Consider the following 25,159-nt stretch of genomic DNA (forward strand, 5'->3'; position numbering starts at 1 on the left):
ATATGAAATTCTCAGTGAATTTCTCCTTTTTGTGACTCACACTACAAGCTTAAAAATTGTCATCTCAAACCGCTGCAATATTCTTTAGAAAATAAAAAACAATTATGCTAATTTCATTATATCGTTCTGCTAAAAAGTTTATTAAAATTATTCCTTATCACAATATTCCTTTCCCATTTTGAAGATCAATTTATTTTATTTCAATCAATAACTTTTTTTTGTTCATTCCCAATAACACAAACTTGCCAACATGATGTTTTTTACTTTTCACATACATTATATAGCATATGGAGTACAGTTGAATGTTTATCATTTAGTCCTGTGTATAGAAATGGTTGCAACTCGAGAAACCAGAGATGAACTGAACAGCTGGAGTTTCATCAAAACACAGATGCAAAATCAGGGGAACACTGGAGCCAGGAATAGTTTTGCACTCCTTGCTCTGTGTTCCCAAGTTTTTGTTCTAGGGAAAATTGTGGAGTGCAAAAAATTGGAAACATGGAGCAAGTAACGTAAAATTATGATGGTAGGACATGACAAAAGACAGAGGAAGATGGAGAAAATAAGTGCAGAATGAACAACAAGACAATGGGGTTAACTTACGTAGAGGAGAACAGGAGTACCAGATAGGGGAGGGCGATAAATGCAGATGAAACCGAAACATCGAGGAACAAATCAGGATTAACTAGACGAGGGAAGTAAAATTCAATATCAAGCACCTGGACTATCAAAGTAAAGCAGGAACTAACACAAACACACATGCAGTTAACAGGAAGGGGGATATGACTGAATGGGAGACAAATAAATAGGGAAACAGACAACCAGGGCACAAAGAAACAAGACAGATACAGGGACACAAATAGGAAACAGAAAAGGATCATAAAAGAAGGTAACTTGGAATAATAAAAACCAAGTAGATAAACTGCATAATAAAGAGAAACTACAGAGGATATAATCAATTCTAAAGGAAACTAAACAAACCTAATATACAAAAAGCCAAACTCAAACACAATAGATTCTCAAAAACATCAGGAACATACAGTAGAAGAAAAAGACAATCTTGAGAATAACTAAGAAAGAAAACTATTAATACTAAATCAGAATGAAAATATATCTGTAGCAGATGTAAAAGGGAATATTCAAACTGAAAACTACAACAAAGGCTAAAACTGAAAACACTGGTTAAAAATCCCAGGATTATGACAGAAGCAGGTTTTAGATTTTAAGAAATAGATGTAAGTGACACATACAAATTAGGAAGCTATGCAGCTACAACTAGATTAGACTGGCATCAGAGAGAATCAGTGTTGGGTAAGTTACTTTAAATTAGTAACTTAGTTACATTACTAGTTACTTCTCTAAAAAAGTAACTCAGTTACTTCAAGTTACTCGTTACTTTCAAAGTAACTAGTTACTAGGGAAAGTAACTTTGGTTTTACTCAGAATTCTCTTGTTAATGTGTTGCTTCTGTAACTGGATACCCAGCCAGACTGCCAGTCTTCTAGCTTGCTTACTTGCCACAAGTGCACTGTGCCACCTACCAATAGAAAGGAAAAATAATGTGCACATTTCCATGAGAGAAAATCACGCCTGGACCGTCGTTGACCGCCGCCATGATTCTAGCCTGCTTTTTACATCCAACACAAAAACTGCAGTCGTGGTGCTTTTGATTGTACTCAGAACTTGGAAATTCTGCCTTCTGAATAGGAAGATGTAGGTAACACCAGACTGCAGATGAGCTGCATACAGAGCTGGACTGGGACAAAAAATCGTCCCGGGCATTTTGACTAGAGACCCGCCCACCATTATAGGAAAAATCATAAAGCCTTTGAATGAAAATAAACACTGTTGTGACAGTGATGTACACTGTTCTGATGGTATATATGTATCAATCTATCAATTGTTTGTTGTAAGACTCAGATAATTATTTATTAAAGCTAGACATTTTAAATGAGAATAATAAAGAAAAGTATTTCCTTGTGGCCCCCTTTCCCTGTTAATGCCCTACCTGGCCCCCTGGCAACACTTTGCTAGACCCGCCCCTGCACAGTTACCAGCTGTCAGCTACTTAGAAAAGGATCCTGGTGTTATTTGTCTGTCAGAAACAGTTCATAACTTCCTTTCAACTCATTCATGCACTGTAAAAAAGAAAATGTTGAGAAAACGTAAAATTTCAAGGCAACATGATGCAAGAGATTTTTGAGTTTTCTCAACTTTTGCCAACTGTTGTTGACTCAACTAAGATTTACAAGTTCTGCCAACTTGGATCTTCTTGTTCACCTAATTAGGATAATCCTGGAAGTCTAACGAAGAAATTCTGGTTTCAATGCCATGTATTTCTGCCTTCACCAAACACAGATATTCTTGTTGAGTAATCATACAATTCTTACTCCAGTGAGTTGAAAATTTACCTATATAAACAAAGGAAAATGTATGTTGTTATTATACTTGAAAAACACTTAATAAATAGATATAGAATAAAACAAAGCACAATTCAATGTTATCTAAAAGCTTATTTATTTTGTTCAACAGTCTTTACAGTACATTTCAGAATGTCATGGGTAGTAGGGTGAATTTCTGTTAAAAAAACAAAAGAAAGAAAGAAAAGAAATAACAAACAAACAAAAACGTGTTGCCAGTTTCTTTTGGGTGCTTTGAGCACCCCAGCAGAGACGTTAAAATTCTAGAGTCCAGAACCAAAAAAAGAAAAGTGTCCAGCAACTTAATAATTCACGCACACACACCCTGACCGTCTTGTAAAAGCTGAACATAACTATTGCACATTAAATAGGGTAGTGCTACAAACGATTGCCTATGCACCCAGACATTGACATTTTACACAGGCTTACTATGATGAACTATGGAAGTTAAAAGTTCTTAGAAATGTTACCATCAATGAAGAGGAAACTAACACTATAACAAATCTTTTAAAATACTACAAGACAAATTTTCACCATATATTCTCAACAATACAGATTCATCTGACTAAAATTTACATTTCGAATAATGATTTATCCACTTCACCTTCATATTGTCCCGACCAGGCCAAAATAAGATGGCCTGAATTGCTTCAAAGGTAAAACTCATCTGCTTTGGATAATCAATGTTGAGGGCATACAGAAGGCCAAAGAGGTGTGCCAGGGCTGTAGAGAGATCTGGAATGTTATGTAGCACAATGTCCCCTTCCAACACAACTGCATGTTCTCGCACAGACGTAACAGCATCGTCATCTTGTAGGATGGTGAGGATGGCAACTGATGCACCGTTCAACACTGGTTCCAAAATGTCAGTGTCCTGAAGAAAAGTAAAATATGAATTATTGAAAGCTAAGAAAACTAAAGACAAAACAAATTTCTAAAGATTTTAACTTTAACCTCTATACCATGCTGGTCGTTTGACCCATGGAGGTTTTAAGAAGAAAAGCTTATTTTCTTTTAATTAATGCCACCTTGTGAGTTTTGTACAAAAATATTTTCTGCTATGGAACAACCACTAACAATGCCCAGCTGCTGCTCAGCAGAAAAAAGGAGTGAGAGTTATGACAACTGCAATCCCCACTATAAAATTATCTGGACTGCACTGAGAAAGTGTACATTTCCATTTTGGATAAACTCATCCTTTAAAAACATCTCATAGCAATTAGTTTTACTTGCATTACTTTTTTTGTACTTACTAAGCACTTCAGGAAAACCTCTGTTGCATCTTCTCTTGAGGAAAATGGGCAGGCCTCTCAGTGCCCGTTGGACACAGTGTTGGATGTCTAAAGAGTATTCAGTGGAAAACAAGAATTTCAATTAGTGAAGTAACATGGTGTACTATACACAATGCAAAATCAGAACTCTCATAGTAATGAAAGTAAAGCACAGGTCAGACCCAGCAACACGCAAAACGCACAACCCCCCACCCCCAAAAAAACAACAACAACACCATGTTAACAATTTTACTTTCGTTTTACAAATTAAATAAAATACTGCCAAATAAGAACAAAGCAATGACTCATGACATTCATTTTACTGACATATCCACTGATGTGTTTTGTTTGAAGCCAACATCTTTTTCAGTTTCTGTTAAGAGAAAAGTATACTCTCTTCTAAAAATGTCAGATAAAGGAGCACTTCACTCACCTGTTCATCAAGTTTATCCAGGAGGTCTTCCATCTCCTCACCAAGAGCTCCCTTCTTAGACCAGTACAGTTTCAGCAGGCCAGGCACAACTTTGTCAAGGGATGCATTGAAGGTCCCCAGGAGGTCTTTGCTTGTGATCCGATGAAATTTTCAGATATCTAAACAATACATTCACCAAAATATTGTCATTTATTCAGCACAGAAAATTCCTGGGTAGCTGTCTTGGACAGTCTGCACCATGTTATATGCCTGACTGTGTCATCAACAGCAAAACCTACCTACTTCAAAAATCTCTCATGAATACGTCTTTTGCACAGGAATAGAAACACCCCCACAAAACCCAGTATCAATATGAAAATACATATTATGTTCTAAGTTGCACCAAAATCTGTGACCAATCAGATTCTGTGACCTGCCTTAGTATTCTTTCCCTAACAATCTCAGACTATAGAAGTCCTATTTCTAGCACAAAAAAAAAAAAATACATGCTAAGTCAAAATTATGAGATTGCCCCAGCAAATACCGTACTGCTTCAATATAAGTATAAATCATGCCCAATTTGAATAATAATTAAATTATAAATAAATTAGGACAGTCTTACCTCCTCAGAGGAAAACAGCGCAGGTCATCTCTCCTGGACCTCAGATACCATAGGCTGACACTCCACGACCTCTCTCCGCCTGAGAGAGAAAATGTTTGCAATAATGAAACATTTCAATATAATGTAAAAAAAAACCGAGAGAAAAAAAAGTTACGGATCGGACTCCCGATCCTTACTGCGCATGTGCAAAGTCGGACCGTACAGATCGCGTCTACCCGTGGAATTGTACATAAAATCAATACTCCACCAACAAAAAGGCTCTCAAAACAATACAATACTTTCCACAGCTTTGAAGGATGGGTCAGGTGTATCCTTCGTGGCCCACCCTATGCCAGAATTCATAGCGCTGCCCAGCCGATTCTAGTTTCAAACAATGGCGGCAGCCACTTAGTTTTAATATTACTCTTATTACTCTTTCTGGGTCACAAAGTAAACTTTTAAGGTATTTTCAGGCGAGAATGTAGCTGTGTAAATTTCAAATATCTGCTCAGTTTATTAAGACAACACATTTTTGCAAAAATGCTTCTACGTTTTGGAGACGTCTGTTACCACCAGCTTCGATAGCTAGCTGGGGATTCAAGGCTCGCTAGAGCAGCGAGAACAGCGAACTCCTGGCATATCATTTTCAACCCCCCGCGGTCCTTCGCTAGCTTAAACATGATATATAAGTCCCTTAGATGACTTAAATATGTTATTGTTTGGCTTTTTTTCAGTGCTTTACTCGTTCCACCCTCCTGGGTCCTCAGGAGGATGCAGCCTAGCGCTTGTAGAAAATCCTAATAACAGATGTCGTTAGCTTACCTGCTAGGGCAAATGGCCGGCAGCTCCCCGCACCTGTCCAAAAAATGGTCAAATAATACACTCCAACTTCAGACCAGGTAAAATCCGTAATGGTTAAAAAATTTTAATTTTCATCCAACTTTGGCCACGTTTGTTCAAAGTTTCTTAGCAGGTTTTCAGTTCAGAACACATCGACAAACCACTATCACACAGTCTGCTCAGACTCGTTTGGTCTAGTTCAAACTTATTCAGACCACGACGTGTGCCAGTCACCCACGGGGTTCCCACCGGTTCCCAACTCGACTCAAAAAATCTACTCAAAAGTTGATAATCTTTGTTATGCTCGCTAGAAAATCTTAGTTAGGACAACAATGGAAGAAATTTGTTGGGCAGACAAGCTATTTTAGGTTGTAAATGGAAAGTTTTATTTCTAAGTCAGTTTAATTTGAAAATTTTACTCAAATCAACAATTACTAGTTATCGTTTTTACAGTGTGTCACCTAAAAGGTAAACCTGTTTCTCCATCACCTGTTCAGCTCTGATGATTCAGTAAGGACATCTCCTGGTTTCATCTTCATGTTTCCCTCTCACCAGATAACCAAACCGATATCATGACCAGCAGCTTTACAGCTGTGGCTCCAGCAAACATCAGCTGATACTAGAAATTAATATTAAATAAATTCTAACAACAGCTGATCAAGCTTAAACGTGCTGCTGTTGTTTAACGCGACATCCGCTGGTTTCCTCTTTCTGGCACAAAGTGGGCGATAAATAAACAAGAGAGAAAAGCCGATCAGCTGATCATTGATCAGTTTCGTGATTGAAGTAGAAACAGGAGAGAGAGGGGAGAGAATGAGAGAAGAAGAGGCAGCTGTGCAGCTTCAGCTTTGTGTCTTTTTCATTGTAGCTGAAGTCCGGGACAAACTGTGTTCCTTTTCACCTCAGTACGAAAAGCGTAATATTTTCTCTGAATACGAGACGATTCTGTTTTTACAGGACGGTTGGCAACTCTAATAATTAACCGTATGAACAAAATAAAGTTCAACATCAGTAACATAGCACCCACCCAGCTGTATAGAAACTCCGTCATGCTAAGCTAGCACGCAGTACGAAAATGTCAGCATAACGAAAATAAACTCCACCTAAACTTGGTTTATATCTGACCCAGATAGACTGCAGGTCATAACTTCTTACCTGAAGTTCAGTTCACCTGACACGCGGACCGGCGGCCGCTTCGGGTCTCTCCTCTTGCCTCCCTTTTCCTTCATCCACCTGCTGGCCTCCACCACTTGCTAATGTTATTGAATCTGTGGAAGCTCCGCGATATCCACCACACGAAGTAACGAGTAACGAGCCTATCTAAATCCCAGTAACGAGTAACGCGTTCCTGGTTTTGGCATAATAACTAGTTACCGTGCTCGTTACCACAATAATAACGTAGTTACTGTAACGCGTTACTTAATAACGCGTTAGTCCCAACACTGGAGAGAATAATAGAAGTCACATGACCCGAAAAGAAAGTGAAAGGACATTTATAAATCCAAAGTCACACATGATCTACATCAGTGTGAACAATAAACCAAGGGACGACAACTTCACAGCACAGGTGGACATTCAGGTATGGTAACATTGTGTTAATAATCCAATGCAGGAAATCCAGTTATTAAATTATTAAATTGACTGGACTGAGTCATCTCAAATTTGGTTCAGATGTGTCAAGTTAAAAGAATTTAGTTTCTTGAAGAATTTAAAGAATTTACTGTTTTTTAATTTACTGTCTTTTCTGTTTGTTTAATTCACAGTTAGTTGATGACAAAAAAAACATGGAGAAACTTAAAGATCTCTTGTCGGGTAAGCTTTTTTTTCATATCATATTAATTGTTGGTGATTTTCTTGCCACCCTTTGCCCTTAATATATTGTCATACTTATACATAGATACATGTAATACTGAGCTACACGAATAAAACTGGCTTGACTTGACTCAACAGTTTAGAAATAAGGAAATGCTGGAGACTGGAGTGATCTTGATCTGAATTTGTTGTAGATGTTTATAAAATTATTTTATAATTTAGTAGTTACCATAACGTCCTTTGATTTAAAAGTCGAAAAAACATTTCATTTAACTTAAAATCTAATAGAACTGAACTAAATATGGAAAAGTGTTGCTAACCTGTTTTTACTTTGTCATATTTCAATTGCAGGAAATTGCTCACCACCTTCTCGTAAGATATTTAAAATATGATACAAAATCTTGAAGACAAAACTTGAGGCTTTTACACACCGGACGTGTAAAATCCGTGCAAATATTTTCTAGGTTAAAAATATTGTTCAGACTCATCTGTTCTTTTCGCAGCTGTTCACACTGACCGTTTGAGCTGAACAATTCCAGGAAATGTAAACAAAATTCCTGGACTGGAACTTTGGGCGAGGCGCGATTGGTTACAGGCAGAGCAACTTTACTGAAATCCATGGGTAAACTGCAGAATTGATGAAATTATTTATTTATTTATTTTTGCGAACCAAGATCGATTTGTCTGATTTTTTGGATCTGAATAAAATGACCTGAATAACAAGGCCACTGCGTTAGACAACAAGTGCACTCTAAACTCGCATGGTGCGCCTACTGAATACACAATCAAATGGAAATAGTCATGTCATACTATTTACCTCAGACACACAGCTACACAATGCGGCTGAGTGAAATCATTTTCCTGCCTCGCCTCAAACTTCCCCACTGACATCCTGAACTATGTACAAACACACAGCTTCAGCTCCTGGATCCAACCGTTAAATTCTCCCTGCTGCTGTTTTCTTAGTTTCTTACTTTTCGCAGCTCGTCATTATTTGACATCAGCTTCATTTTTAGTTTTCACAGTCTGTTTATTGAGGAGGAATTATCCTCAAAAAAGCAACACGTTCAGTGTGTAATCACTCTGACTTTTACTGTTTTGCTTCCACCACGATAAAAATCACACTTCATGCACAGCTCTCTCTCTCTCTCTCTCTCTCTCTCTGTATACTTCAAGAACAGTTTCCTGTCTAAAAATCTGTTTTCTGCATTATTCGCTTGCTTGTTACGCACAAGTCTATCGTTGTTTACAGCGCTGTTGGCCGCTGTTTTTTTTCCTTTTACTTACTTCCGAAAAGAAAACCTAATTTCTACCGTTCAATAGGCTACTGAACAGATTTATGTTTTTTTAAATTATGCAAAATGCAAAACGCTCAGCTGTGTCTCTAATAAAACCGCTGTAACTTCAGAGGTAATGATCATATGTTGATTAATGGTTTTCTTTCGTTTTTGATGTACTGCAGAATATTTTTATAAAATCACGGGCCAGGAAAACCACCTTCATATTTTTCTGTGTTTTATCTTCAGCTACTTTGATACAAAGGCATCTGCTGTGATGCTCACACCTTTGATAAAGTCTTGCGAGTGTCAGCTTCCCTTTTATAGATACAAAAATATGTAAATATACTGATCTGAATTATAATATTTCTGACTGTCTGAGGCAAAATTTCCCAGATTCGAATCAAATCGAATTGAATCGAATCGTGGATCAAATTGATTCGGGACCTTGTTAATCAGAATCAAATCGATTCTAGAAATCAGTGACGACACCCAGCCCTATTTTTCATGTCTGTCCAGGGACTGACTGGGACTAAAAAACAGCCCTGGAATTTGACTGGGCCCGGCCCAAAGTAATCAGCGTGCGGAAACTCGGCAACAATAATGCTTCGCATGAGTGTTACAAGACTTTAATTGGGCTTGTGCTATCAAACCATCAAAATTATAGCAACAGGGTGGAGTGCAAAAAAAACCTCTAGGTTGTGACTGTCTGACTTGGGGCGCTTAAAAAAAATGTAAGATCGAGCTGCAGTGTGTGTTTTTCCCTGCTCTCGGTCTAAGCTCAACCTAAAAAAATAAAAATAATGGAATGGATTTTAAAAAAAGGTTTTCTTCCAAGACAGCATATAATCTATTCCATGCTGTCTTAAAATGAATTCATTACTTGATAAGCTCTTTGTCCGAAAGTCTCCTTATATTTCAATCGCATCGCTATAAGTGCAATGTTAATTTCTGCCGATAAGTTCCACTTTGTTCTTACTGTTTGCTGCGGTGATGACGTCACATGCTTTTACGACGGTCCTGCCGTATCACGAGTCCGAGGAGCGCTAGGCATGTTTTTCTCCATGGCTGTGTCCGAATTCAGGGGAAGGATGCTTAAAATGCCATATTTGGAGGCAATGACGTCACAGTGACGCGACGAGGACTGTCCGAATTCAAAGAGCACTCAAAATGTGGCGACAAATGTGTCCTACTTTTCCGCGAATTTGAGGGTTAGTCCTGTCCGAATTCAGGGGAAGGATGCGCCAATGCCATATTTGGAGGCAATGACGTCACGGCGACCCGACGAAGGCTGTCCGAATTCAAAGAGTACTCAAAATGTGGCGACAAATGCGTCCTACTTTGCCCTGAATTCTAAGGATGGTCTGATGTATCCTTCATGTCCTACTATATCCCAGGATTCATTGCGGGTCATAGAGGAGATTTGTTTCTGATAACGATGGTGGTCGAAGCAGGAGAGGAAAACACTTTCATATGTAAGTATATGAAAATCTGGTTGTACAAAAGTTAAATTGTTATATCGGTCGTTTTGTTAAGCTTTGGGCATCTGCATAGACATGTTTCTTTTCTTTAAAATAACCGTAAACCAGCTTGTATCGGGGGTCCCGCGATTTTTCATGTATTGCCGCTTACATACAGCTAATTTAGATTTTTTCGAATTGGTGATATGTTGTGGGGAATAAAGACCAAACGGCTTAATTTATTAAAACGAGGAGAAAACGATCACCTCTTCACTGGGGTGAAGAATTGGGCCGCTACGGCGTGGATGTACAAGAATAAATCAATTTACACATCATATTCATATGAGTGCGGTCCTATTAACCCTCATGCTCTACAGCAGCGGTCCCCAACCTTTTTGCGCCACAGACCGGTTCATGTCAGACACGGAGCCTTTAAGGTATCGCGGATAAATACAACCACATAAAATGATCCGACCAAGACAAAAACTGTGGTATTTTGTAAATATAATAATAAACGTGAATGTACTGTGTAATTGTGTAACTTTATTAGCAGTGTCCTCCTGAAAATGCGCCAATATTGACAGTAACATCCTCCTCTCTGCCACTTAATGCTCTCTGGTCGCTATGGTAACGTGTAAATATTTTTTCCAAAATAAGACACACAACTACAACAAGGGAAAGACTCAGGGAAACAGAGTTAACGATAAAACCCCTGAAAACCATAAATTTCACACCGGAGCCTTAACTCTCGTGGCCCGGTACCAAATGACTCACGGACCGCTGCTGTACAGAACCTGTGATGTCCAGACGGTGTTCCTCTGGTGTTCTGCTGTGAAAACTTTTGGGTTTAGGGATTAACATAGTTGCCATGGTTTCCTTTCTTCTCTTACTTGTTGTGTGTGATCAGGACAATTCTGGAGAAGATGGGCCTGCAGGGAAAAGTCACCCCCTTGCAGGCCAGAAGACATGAGATAACTTTAAAGAATACAAAGTACGTATGTGTGTTATCAAGAAGATAATTCTTAAGAACACAAGTTAATAAATGTGCAATTACTAAGAGTTGTTGTGGTGTTTTTATTTGCCTGCTGTCATTTTTGATTTCCTCTGCCTTTAGGATTGCAAGTATCCAGGCTCAGGAGAGGGGGTCAGTGGGAAGCCCACTGCTGGTACTTGGCCCTGGTTTGCCCTCATGGATGAGGTGATAGGATAGATGCCTTCCATTAAGCCTCCTGTCCCAATTTCTCTCTCCTGAGGACACCCAGGGCCAAGGACAGCAGTGGGTGACCAAAAACGACAGCGATGACGGCTGCTCAGCCACCTACGACAGGGAGAAAGAGGAAAAGAGATGATGAGCTGCTAGACCTCATCAGAGAGGACATGAGGCAGCAAAGAGAGGCTGAGGAGAGGAGAGCAGGGAGAGGACGGACAGACTGTTTTCACTTCTAGAAAGATTAGTTCCCATATGAGTTATGTATTGAGAAATTTATTTATTTGAATATATTTGTTACATTGTTATATGTGTTGCATTAGTTTAAAGGTTTTATGTTATTAATAAATTGATTCAAACAAACAGTAATTGTCACTGGACTCAATTTGATTTACAGGCATTTGTAACACGTATGAACACAACGCTAACTTTGAACAATATTACTTGGATATTTATTTGATAGCAATAAAGTAAATAACAATAACAATTAAACAAGAATATTTCAAATACACAGTATGTAAAGATGAAAAAACAACATTTACAGTTGTTCACACAGGATTAACCTGAGTGACCTGTTCCTGGACCGTTTCTTTAACAACTGTAATAGATTACAGGAAGTCTCTGGCAGTGTTGCTGAATCTGCCCGAGCAAGATCAGACATGGATGAGCTGCAACTGAGACCTGCGGTTTGTCTTTTCTGGTGGGCGAGTGGAGAATCACACAGGGTGGTCTGCAAAGAGCTTTAGGATGCTTCCTCCCACTGTCCACTGCATCGTCCATCCACAGGGTTTGCAGGGCTGACTCACTCATGGCTGCCACACCACTAAGATGTTTACAGAGATATGCAAGCAGGAGATGGTGGATGCTATATTATTAGTATAATACTTGTAACTCTGGAGCAGACAACAGTTTGATAAAGTGCTATGTAAAAAAACAAACAAACAAAAGATTAGATTCTATACGTTTCAAAGATATTTAGTTTATATATTTTATATGATACAGTACATGTGTGAGAATGACCGATGTTGTGGCAAAAAATGATTTCCGGTTTTTGCCCTAAACTGATTGCTCGTATTTAACCTGCTATGAATAACTTGTTGGTCTATAATACGTGAAACATGTCAAATGTGTCCCTTATTAGTGATATCAAGTCACTCTGAGCCACCAGCAACATTCCTGTAACAAGGTAGAAGCTGCAATCAGTTTTTGGCAGTGACTTTTATATATCCTTTATTTATCCAGTTTAAAAAAAAAATCTTATTGACATTAGAAATTTATTTTTTAAGAGTAATCTGGCCAAGAGGACAGCAGACAAAATATATCAATTGTACCTACATTATAACCAGAGTTATAAAGATACTTGAACAACAGGTAATTATTGTATATATAAAACCCCTTAGTAAACCATGTTCACCGAAGTCTATTTACCAATATACATAAAGATATTACACATATTACACTCGGAAACATTGGAAATCAGTTTTGGCAGGCGAACACTTTTTTGGCACAACGCCGGCGATATTTCAATTATCCGTGTAATTAGCTAAGTAATTCCTAAATGCGTGTAGATTAAAGGAAATTATTTTACCTGGATATGATTGTCTCTGATGAGCCTAAGGTACAAAACGTGCGGGCGACGACGATAAGGTTTTTCTAGCTCCTCGAGAAATAAAATTGTCCAAACAACGGAGCGACATTTCTGGGTCCATTTTAAAGTTTTCGCGCTGTGGCGCTAGCGACCGGAAAACCACGCAAGTAAGGGCGGAGTTGAAGGCTAGGAGGCTGTCCACAGCCCATCTGTTATGTTGGATACTCATTGTTTGTTCAATAAAGTTTCTATGGAGAAAAAAAGGGGGCTGTCCAAGCCGCTCACTTCCTGACTACCCGTCCGTCTAAGGACACTACCTTGTGACGTAGGTAGGTAGTGTCCTTATGAGCATCCTTCCCCTGAATTCGGACACAGCCCATGAGTGCGGGGGAATAGCGATCTCCAGCCATGTGCGTTCCTGCGCAAATGTGAGTCAAAATCCCTCCAGTTCTACGAGTCCATTTCCACTTATAGCACGGGTTGTACTTTGATGTTAATTACAGGGGGTTTATGCTAGGACATTTATCGAGATTGGTAGAGGCATGTGACTCACCACCGTAGCCTTTGTTGCGGGTTGGATCTGTGCACCGCAGTTGGGTTATTTAGCCACTAGAGGGCACTGTAGACCATGTAATTGCTGACCTTTCCTAATTTTGATGCATCAGGTCTTTTCTGTTGCCTGGGATATGCAGATATTCTTGGTTCCTGCCTGTTCAAATGGGATTGTGGGATTTTCTTGTGTCAGAGCATTCAGCTGATTATGTGTGTAACAGGTCATTATATTGGCGTGATGTTGGGAAGTGATGATTGTTATATTTACATGTGATAATTGTTTCTCCTTGTTTCTTGTTATTCAGAACCACACGCCTGTTCGCCCCTCCCACGCTTGTTAAGTATGCCTACTGCTGTACTGTTGAGCTGCTGGTAACTTTTATTAAAGTATATCCGGATCTCACTCTCTGACCGGAGTTTAAGTCCTGAGGGAGCTATCATCCCAGCATCCCAGAGATAACTCTCTAACACTCTTACTGCACAAATAATACCACATCTAAATGAAAATGAACCATTACAAATGTAACTTCTGTATTTAAAATCTTCAAAGTCTGTAACCATTAACTGTAACACTACCAACCTTTTTACATAAAAGCACAACATATTTCTTAATATTAGCTACTGCATGTGTCCTTTTACAGCTAAAATGTTGAAATTTAGCTGTTTTAACTACTGTAATCATAAAAAAATTTGCAACCTAAACATCACTTCCTAACATCGTCCCTAGCAAATAACTGTTTCTCCTCTTATGTTCCATACTTACTTGCCCTGGATCTGCTTGTGGAACCAGCTCATCTTTCTGTCCCTCATAACTCCTGGCATGTTGCTGTGTAGCTGTCTGCCTGACTTCTTCACTGCTGCGAACCTGCTGCAAGGTGCTGCTGCTGGCTGTGCTGCTAAATATATTGGTTAGTCTGTGACATTTAGAGGCTTCAGCATCTAATGCCCGCAATTTTTTTTCTCTTGCCTTCTCAGCCCTACCCTTTTCTTTCCTTTTCCTGTGGCAATCGTGGCTCAAGAGTTGGGAGTTTGCCTTGTAATCGGAAGGTTTCTGGTTCGAGCCCCAGCTTGGACAGTCTCGTCGACGTGTCCTTGGACACGTCACCCGTTGCCTACTGGTGTTGGTCAGAGGGCCCGGTGGCGCCAGTGTCCGGCAGACTCGCCTCTGTCAGTGCGCCCCAGGGTGGCTGTGGCTACAATGTAGCTTGCCATCACCAGTGTGTGAATGGGTGGATGACTGGTTGTGTAAAGCGCTATACAAATACAGGCCATTTACCATTTTTTAGCTGCAGCCGCGTTTTGCATCGTTTCTTTCTTTGCCTCCTACTCCACTTCTTCTTCTCCTTGCCTGGTGGCCACAGCCAATGCAGCTGGCATCCAACTTAGAGGTGCAGTGCTGGAGTGTGAAAGAGATTAGTGGGGGGAAAAAAACAGGTGTTGAAAGCATGCGTGGAGAGTGGTGGGCCGGCCCGCCGGCCTTCCTGGAGTACCGGCCGTTCTGTAATTCTCCAGAATCCACAGATGCCCAGTCCGCCCCTGTGTCTGTCTACATGGTTTTTATGGATAAAGTGATTTTCAATAGTACAAACATCGTCTAACTTTTCTTTGCTCTCCAGTATAAATGCAGGAACCTGCAGGAATTATTAAAACTGTCACAATTTAACACTCAATGCCGAAAAACAGGGTTGATCCATGTTTCTATGAAGACCGCTTCATATATCAACAGCTCTGAAAATCCCTTTTGTTTTTAAAAAAGTAATGTAGAACATGATCTCTCTCACTCTCTGTGTCTCTAAAAACCCCACACTGTAATACCTAACAGTTGTTCTAGCTCAGGGGTGCCCAATCCCAGTCCTCGAGAGCTACTGTCCTGCAGCTTTTAGATGCATCCCTACTCCAACACAGCTGAATCAAATAGTTGGATTACCAATTCGGCATGCCATCAAGTCTGGCAAAGGCCTGATAACGAGCCATTCATTTGATTCAGGTGTGCTGGAACAAGGACGCATCTAAAAGCTGCAGGGCAGTAACTCTCGAGGACCGGGATTGGGCACCCCTGTTCTAGCTCATAACTAACAGTGTTGGTCAAGTTACTTGAAAAAAGTAATCAGTTACTAATTACTGATTACTTCCCCCCAAAAGTAATCCCGTTACTTTACTGATTACTTATTTTCAAAAGTAATTAATTACTTAGTTACTTAGTTACTTTTTTAAAACACGATTTACAACCTGAATAGGTAATAAAGCGATAGATCTTTCAGCCCAATTCTACTTTTTCTGCATAATCCATCATACAAAATGTAATCAAATGGAAACGTCTCTTTTTAAAACTTTAAACTTTAAATCTTTTAACTTTATGCATCAAGCAAAAACTTAATTATATGCAACATTCTCTGACTGGAAGAAATTTGTTTAACATTTAAACCTGTTTTCTGCACATTCCAGCACATAAAATAAAATATTTTTCTGTGTTTACACTCACTCTTTCAAATAGATTGCAAGTAAAACACAGCAGAAAATAAATAAAGTCAAAGGCTAGTTGCTCTATTTTCACCTGTAAAGCAGGACTGGGGTAGGCGGAGGTTTACCCTGGTGCAGGTGTGCTGCAGCGGTCAGTGGAAGAATCTGCGAGTTTCTCTGTGAATTTCACATTACGTCGTAGTACACTCGGTGCTTGCTTGGAAGTTTAGGGTTTTTTCGCTGTAAAAGAAGTTTTCTTCCCACGCACAACGGACACTAATGTTTTTGTCACTTTTTATGGAATCAAACTCAAAATAAGGTCAGTACTTCCACGCTTTAAACGCTGCACGCTCATACTCTCTCCCGTACTTGATATATTATCCATTGTTGATCTGCACACAGCTGTTGTCACGAACGTCGCACTCGCTTACGTCACTGTCATGAGACGTTCTCGCAAAAAAATCACGGTTTTAGTAACGCAGTAACGCAGCGTTCCTACGTGAAGGTAACGGTAATCTAATTACCGTTTTTGCAATAGTAATCCCTTACATTACTCGTTACTTGAAAAAAGTAATCAGATTACAGTAACGCGTTACCGCCCATCTCTGATAACTAATAAGCTCACAACACTCAAATGTCATTTTGTAGTTGAGCAAACTATAAAGTATTGAGCTCTGTTGACTTTTATGCAACTTTAATTGAATAGGACTCAATATTTTTTAGCTAATTTGTTTGGAACGCTCAAAAAGTTTAAGAAGCATATATTAGTGACGTTCTGGTGGGTGGAGTCTTGCCGCTCCCTCAGGAAAGCTGAGTCAGCCATCTTGAATTTACCTTGATGCGGGGAAGATTTGGCCAGCCCGTGTGGATTAAGGGTCCCCACCTTAATTTTTTCATCAGCGTCCCCACCTTAATTTTTTCATCAGCGGCCCTGAATTTGGTAAGTCTAACGTGTTTGTTGTTTTGATTTGTTTAAATTTATTTCGATAAAGTCTTTTTTTATTTTTAACTGGAAATATATTCGTACTTTGTGCACAGTGAATGTGTTATAAGTAAATTCGAATCCAAGTAATTGTAACTTTAGTAGTTATCGAATGTGACAAATACGTAATGTTACTTCAAATTACAATGGTGTAATGTTTTGGCGGTTTTCCGTGGGGGACAACATTTCCCATAATGCATTGCATTCTTGCCCGGGAAGTTGACGGTGGCAGTTCTAACTCCATGCATTTGAACTTTCTGCCAAAAGCCAAAAACTTGTTATCCCTGCTGTCCGTTGCTACTGGTAGTCGTATTCGCCGGTAATGCACGTGCGCATTGTGAGTATACTTATTTGAATAAGTGTCCGTGTTACACAGTCAGTGGTTCACGCTGTTGAGCTATGTGTATGTTATGGCGTTATTTTTGTGCCACTATTCTGAGCGCACGTAAAAAAAAACATTTGCAGTTGCAAGTGTTGCATTTTGAGGAAAAATTTATTTTGAGTGAAGAAAAGCTAAATTTGGGTGAACAAAATTCATTGCTGCGTGTAAAAAATGTATTTCAGTGTATTTCAGCAATGTGTTGCTTGCGCTCTGAACATTTCTGCCCATGCGCGCTCAACACTTTCTATACACCATTATATTTGTGCCACAAAACCAGCCAATCACAGACTTGGATGCAAAAAAATCTGATTGGCTGCTTTGTTCTCCAATCAGCTCGAAATGACGGAATGCAATATCCCAGAATCCATTTCGCCCAAAACTCAAACGAGGCAGTGGCGGAGGAACATAGAGTGGCGGAGTTTGAAATATTACTCCTTCTGGGTCACAAAATAAACTTTTAAGATATTTTCATGCAAGAATGGTGCTGCGTAAACTTCAAATATCTGCTCGATTTATCAAGACATCACATATTTGCACAAGTGCTGTAAACGTTGCACCCCTAATACATACAACAGTACATATATATATATATATATATATATATCTATATATATATGTGTATGTACTGTTTTGTAAAAAAAAAAAAAAAAAAAATTACATTTGGAAGTTTTTCCTTTGTGAGTTATTGAAGTATTTACAATGGAAACTTATTCATTTAAAATGTGTATTACTAAAAATATGGTTATCCAAAATACTGAATTTACCATCTATGGCTAGGGTAGGGTAGGGTTACCCTTCTAGATTGACAAGTTTACCCCGTTACACAAAAAGTTTGGACACCTCTGATCTATAACAATGACAATCAGAACATGGCTATCCAACACTTTGTTTTTACTCTGCATTTGTGTAATTACTATTCTAATAGATATTGTATGTTCATCTAGGAACAGCGTGATGTAAATATAAGACGGGCCCTCGTCCTTCGTGCACTTCCTGTGTACCTGCGTGAAGATGCCTCCAAGTTCTTCAGGACTTGTAGTACACTTGATGTAAGTGTACTGGCCTCTGCATCAACCCCTTTGTCTAGCTGTTCAGTCGAATATATGACATCACTCAGAACTCAAGGAGAACCAGTGTGTATATCAGGAAGGAGGTTCAACACAGTCCTCATCTGACTTGTTTTCTCCCATATATCAACTATTGTTGAATAAGATTGCAAGAGGATTGTTACGCATAAACCAGAAAACATGAAAATAGTTGAACGATTATTTACAAAAACAAATCTGCAGATAAAAACTATCTGCCTTTTAAAATTCAAGTGTTCAGGGGGGGGGCATGTTGTGGTCAGACAAATGTTTAGTAAATAACAAAACCAAATATCTTGACATATATTTATTATTGCAAACATTTATTTAAACATATGTGTTGAAACCAAACCCAAATTAAGAATATTGTAATGCATCATGATGTATCGCAATATCAAATTAAATCGTTAACATTATAATCCTAAAAGAAACGTGCGACTCTTGAAGATTCACACCTCTAATCAATAGCATGATTTGTGTCCTTGAGGGGCTGAACTCATTCTTGTATTATTTGTGTTTTGCAGTCAGCAGATGGTCCAGACCTCACTGTCACTCCTGTGGCTCTGCTGACAGTTGTCACGGATGACACTACTGATTCGGCCCTCTTCAGTCCCGAAAGCATCTGCATCGTCGTTGAGGATGAAATACTTTTGAATGGTCCCACAAATCTGGCTGACTCATTTCTCCTGCTCTTTGGGTACATCTATGCAGTAGACCTACAATATCCAAAGAAACTTGAGCTTACATTCACATTTATCCAGAAGGTTGTGATGTGCCTTGAGGACAACAAACCACTGAAAGGGCGTCTACTGACGCTGAAGAATGATTTGTTTAATGAGTGAATCACTTACTTGTTGAGCTGAGTATTGAGGAAGTTGTTTTGTGTGTGTGTGTGTGTGTGTGTGGTTTTTTTCCTAATCATTTGGCTCTTCTACTTCAAATTTAAGGTGAATGACTGCTCATTTCGTGGACTCATGGATTCATGTTTAATGTTCTGTTGCCTAACACCCTGATGCACTGCCTTAATGTTTGTTCCCTATGAAGTATGGCAGTGAAAACCAGTACTTTTTGTTTATGTATTTAAAACAAGAAAGTGACTGCAGCTGTCAAGGTACACTAAGTGTTAAATGCCTTAATGTTCTAATAGCTGTAATTACTGTTAATACTGAAAATGTTATTGAATTTTAGAATTGAGATGGAGACCCTTGGAGTCAGTGTTGTCGTTTTCATGTTTTCTAACACTTTTAGCTGATTGTAATTTACTGGGCAGTTTAGAATTATTTTTAAGCGTATTTCCCACAGGATTTTAAAATATTGAAAATTTTAAGTGTCATTTCCCACATTATAGGTTAAAAAATATCAAAAAGTTTGAGTTTATTTCCCACAGTGTATAAGTTGCAATATTTAAACATTTTTGAGTGTATTTCCCACCTCAATTAAGTTGAAAAATTGAGTTTATTACTCCCTAATTATAAGTTGAGGAATGTCAGCATTTATAAGTTAACATTGAGATCATTTAAGGCAACTGCAAATGTAATTTTTATTTTAGTTAAACTTAAAACTTTTAAAAACATCACTAAAAAATTGTTGTGTAATCTGTTACACAACAACTTTTGAGTTCTGTGAACTTATTAGGTTTTACAGTGCAGCAAACTGGTAATCACTTCTAAACAATGGGGTTAGTTTATGGCTCTTTATCAGCCGCAACACCATGTAGCACCTGGATGTTAGAATCTTTTACAAGGCGGCGTTGTTAACTTCCAACTTCCAACCTGCAGGCCCAAGGTGTCTGACTTCTAACCCTTGCTGGCATATGGCCCTCTGAGGCCCTTGATCAGCAGCAGTAGCTGTTATGGTTTAGAGGAGGACTCAAGCGCAGGACTCCGGGCTCAGATGCACACAAGAAAGATTTATTTACAATTCACCAGGTGTATATACAAGAAGGTGCGGGGGGAGTGCTATGAACAGCTGAGTGAGGGGAAAAGGGGCTCCAGGGAAGTCCAGAGGAAAAGCACGCGTTCTTCAGATAATACACACACACACGATCGCAGGTTCTCACTCCAACACTCGCCACTCGGGAATCACACGGGGGAAAATCCAGGGAGCTCTGCAGACAGGGAGACGGGGTTAAATACAACGCACAAAAGAAACACACTTAACTTGACTTGCTGTAGCGTGACTTCACTAACGCGTGGTAGACAACGATCCAGCGATGAATAGCAGTCACCTCCTGGCTTAAATGCTGATCATCTTAATGAGACTCAGGTGTCTCATCTCCTGAGGGCGTGGGCCGAGGGCGTGAACCCACAGTGAGTTCCGCCCCGGGGAGAGAGAAGAGGAGAGAGAGAGAGGAAGAGACAGAGAAACAGATAGAAAGTGCTGATCAGCGTGCAGCTGATCTGCCTGGCCATGACAGTAGCAGTAGTAGTAATACTAAAAGTAGTAGCAGTAGTAGTACTAGTATTGTGCAACAACCAGGCTTCAAGAGCGGTCACTCTTCTGGCTTGCAAATGGTGAAAACATATCACATACACATGTCACAGTATTAACTGCAAATCAGAAATGCTAAATTATAAAAGGAGTTTAAACTTCAGGTTTGGCATAGACACAGACTTTATTAATCCCACTCTGGGGAAATTCACATGTTACAGCAGCACAAGGGTCAGCAAGAAAAAATGAATCAGAGATATATTAGAAAAACACAAAAATAAATAAATACTGCACAAATTTAAAATGAGTAAAAAACCTATGTGAGTAATTACTACTGATCTACAAATGGTGGTTATATATAGCAAATACACTCAGAGAATTTTAGCACACAGCCCCTTTCTCTATAAAGCTGATTGTAATTCCTGGTCAGTTCATGCAGTAATTATAAATTAAAGCCGCACTTCAGTTAACTCTTTTTTAATAATTAATAACAGGTTTGTTTCTTAGATCTAATGATACAGCCAAAACATACTGCTTGTATAATGCTGTATGTCTCCCAGCACCACAACAGGATGATTCCCAAAGTATGACTCAATAAACAAAGACTCTAAAGCCAGAACAGAAAGATATAGTTGGAATATTAAAGATTAAGGACTGTGTTTTTATAGGATATACTAAACCATCAAGTTGTCTTCTCGGCCTTGTGTGTACCTTAGAAGTCAAATTATACATTAGCCAGACTTCAAAAAACATTTTGAATTTCATTTATAACTGAGATGCCAAGCTGTTATCAGAAATCTCATGCTCACCAGAAGCATGTATCCCCACTTTCAAAACCTTTAAGTGTCAAATCCACAAACCCAACATGGGGTCAGAGCGAATGTCAGTTTATCCGCACGGCCCAATGTGTAAAGACACATTTTTACTATTCTCGTTTGTAAGGCCAACTTTGATTCTGTTTTCCTTTTTCTGGGTTAAACAAAAGCAAATACAATGTAATAAAGCTTTCCATCGGGGCATGCACCCTCCAAATCTCCCTATTTTCACTGTTACAAAAGCAACGGTTCAACTAAGAATTTTATTTCACACACACACACACACACACACACACACACAGTCCCCCCCAAAACGAAAAAGGTGACATTTTTGGTCAAAAAAGTGAACTTTTAGTCAAAAAGTAAACTTTTTTGGCTTAAAAATGACAACAAAACTCAAACTATCACAAATGATTATTTGTTATTATTAACACTCCCTAAGTCATAAATCACTGGTTTGACATAAGGTGTATGTTCCTACTCTCTAAAGTGGAATGAAAGTGATTGGTTGAACAGGTGTTCATGATGTCTGTTCTGTGTTATCTGCACTTCCATCAGCGTACAAGACTCAGCAGCAGATTAGAATCAAACAGAACATCTATAGCCCACATTTAATAAATCACCAAATTAATACACGAATGTTCCTGTGACAATGCGATGCACTGTTTGCTCTTCATTCAGTGATTTTAGTACAGCAGGCTGCATGCTGCTCATTTTAAACACATTCCCCAGTTTTAAACACTTAAAACATGTGGTAAGCTGGTAAAAGAAGTCTGCACCGTCCTGCAACCATTTGAGGAGGTGACTGTTGAGATAAGTACAGACAGGTACCTTGCACAGTTGTTTTTTTTTTTTATCTACTACTATTCGGTCACTACTATACATTGCAGAAACAACACATATGATTGAATTGAAAAAAGCAATATGCCACATAATAAAAAAACAAAACTCATTTTAAAAGTTGCTGTTTTCTCTCCTTCAGCTATGTCACAGCCTCCAAAATGCTCCTGCTTTGCAAACGTCTTCAGCCAGTGACAGCCTAACACCAACTGACAGTAACCATGCAGAAAGTAAAGGAATTTGTTGCAGATCTTTGTTCAGCCATGGATCGAAAATATCTGTGTATGGAGTTCAACACTGTCCTCTCAGAAACTGCATTACTGGATCCTAGTTTTAAAAAGCTTGTATTCAGTGACAACAGAGCTGTTGATGGGGCACTTCAGAGAATAACTGCCACAGCAGCAAAATGCACCACCCAGCTCCAGCATTAGAGGGCCAAGTGGGGGAGGAGCCACAAATTCCTGCTGTGTGGAGGCTCTTTGATGAAAGAGCTACAGGAGATGCTACAAAGAGAAATACTACAGCTGATGTTATAATGGAGATGCGATCTTGAGTACTCCTTCATCCAACGTGGAGAAGACCTGCTGAGCTGGTGGCAGGCCAAGGCCACAGTCTTTCCACACCTGGTGAAGGTGATAGAGGGATGACTGTGAATAGTGGCAACATCTGTTCCTCCGGAGAGAGTCTTCTCAAAAAAAGGGCAGATACTAACTGTCATGGTCTGGGTGAGTGCTGGATTTTTCCATTGTGCTGGTGAGTCCACCTCTGGGTGGAGTGAGTAATGTGAGTAATTTGGCTGCCAGCTTTTAAGACCAGACTAACAATGGCTAGCAGATGATCTGGCTAGGAGTGATTGTGAGTGCTCTGCCATCGTAGTTGAAGTTAACATATCATAGTATTGCTCGTACTCACCTGTTTACCCTCTCTGCTCACAGTAATTCTCCGGACACCATTCTCCATCCTGCCATAACTAACCTCTGTTCAGTTGCTGGTCTGTTCAGCAGCTTCACCGCTTTACTCACTTGCCTTCCTCCCTGCCCTGCTTCCTGGAAACACTTGAATCTCTGCTCTGGACAAATATCACTCACGGCTCACCCAGACCACTTACCCTTCCACGCTTTGCCTCTGCCTGCGAAAAGTAAGACTCTTTACAATTTCACTGTTCACTCTGGATCTACACCTTGAATCCCACTTGACACCTTTCTCTCTTGTTTCAGTGACTCCGAGAATCCTGGCACCATTCCCCTGTCTAGCCTCCCCCTTTAGTCCCACACCACAGGGTTCCTGTACTGGCTGTTACCCAGTATTGGGTTCTCTAGCTCCTGCTCACGCCAGCCTAAGGGCTTGTTCTCTGGACTCTCTCATAGCATGCCGTGTGTTCACAGCTCATAGTTCATAGTTGTTTGTTTTTATGATAACATTCATGATACTGTTCTAGTTAATTGTACATCATAGTATTGTTCTAGTTGGCTTTATTGACTTTTATTCATAGTTCATATAACTCGCCAAGCTCCTGAGTGCATAGTGTTGGGAAACATTCTGTTGCACATTTTCACTCCTTGTAAATAAAGTCTTGCTCACACTTATTCTCCGTGCCTCCGAGTGCTGTCTGCATTTGAGTCCATTCTCCTGGGTTGGCCACTTGGCTGTGACACTAACTGAGAGACAAACAACATCAGCCCATCCAAGCTGAGGCATTTGATTTTTCTAAATGTCAACCTGCACTGAGGATACCGAGTTTGGTTCTGTTTCTGTTCTGTGGATTTGTTTGCAGTGTTTTGTTCATTTGCTTTTGTGTTAAATTAAAATTAAGTTTTATTAACATTTTAAACAAAAGTAAGAATGCCTGCTTTTGTAACAAAACAAATACACAAAATTAGGCAATTCTAAGGCTTCTCATAAAAACACTAAATGCAAAAGGGTTTATTAACTCACAAAGCATTTATATTTGCCAAGTAGGGCTAAAATATGAGGCTACAAATGATAATAAATTAAGAGCCATTTGGGAGCCAGAAGAGCCAGCTCTTCTTTGGGAGCTGTGCCAAAAGAGCCAGCTCTCTGAAAAGAGCCAAACTTCCCATAACTAGTCTTCACTGCCCAAAGTTGTGAAAAACCCTTCTGCATAGTGCATGCATAGTAGCCTACCTTTGGCAGCAAACCCGACAAAGTTGTCAGGAGGATTAATTGTTTTACTTTGCAGTTGGACTGGCACCTCTTGTTTTGCAGACTTTTGTACTCACTTTGGCCTTAAAACTTTCAAAGGGACCCAATTAAAATGATGGATAACAAGGTCTGGGAATAGCGCCCGAAAGTTGTGTAACACAAGTGTCGGAGATTAAAAAGGAACAAAGTACAGGTAGGATTGATGACTGCCTGAGGAAAAGTATTGACAAACATATTACATCGATAATTGGGGTAATATTAACATTTGTAGAGTTGAGAAAATATTTATTAGTTTAAATTTAATACAGACCAAGTAAAAGACAAGGAAGGGAAAGTTCCCCAGCAGCTGGAGGAGGGGTTGTGGGCTCCTATAAAAGGAGTGTCAGATATGCCCCAACCAGCTTTTTTCCAGTCTGTCACTTTATGAGTCTCTGATGTTTGTGCTTTAAGGACACCTTCCTGCCTTTAGTCCTATTCATGAGCATTATTAATTGTCTTCTAAAATCCAGAAGTCTGCATGTGTTTCATAGTTTCTAACAAGCCATTTACAGTTAAACGTAAC

General features: G+C 39.3%; 1 long non-coding RNA gene across 3 annotated transcripts; it reads left to right on the forward strand.

The window, feature by feature from the left end:
- Nucleotides 1-13,254: 13,254 nt before the first annotated feature.
- Nucleotides 13,255-24,005, forward strand: LOC120436225. Of its 3 annotated transcripts, none has more exons than XR_005610254.1 (5): nt 13,255-13,316; nt 18,209-18,313; nt 18,874-22,421; nt 22,577-23,572; nt 23,652-24,005. It is a non-coding gene; the product is annotated as an uncharacterized LOC120436225 (long non-coding RNA). The 3 variants fall into 3 exon arrangements; XR_005610253.1 differs by lacking the exon at nt 13,255-13,316 and having other exon boundaries at nt 17,936-18,313; nt 22,577-23,159; nt 23,370-23,572; XR_005610252.1 differs by lacking the exon at nt 13,255-13,316 and having other exon boundaries at nt 17,936-18,313.
- Nucleotides 24,006-25,159: the final 1,154 nt, after the last annotated feature.

The sequence above is a fragment of the Oreochromis aureus genome, linkage group 23 (assembly GCF_013358895.1).
Source record: "Oreochromis aureus strain Israel breed Guangdong linkage group 23, ZZ_aureus, whole genome shotgun sequence".
In the NCBI taxonomy this organism is placed as follows: Eukaryota; Metazoa; Chordata; class Actinopteri; order Cichliformes; family Cichlidae; genus Oreochromis; species Oreochromis aureus.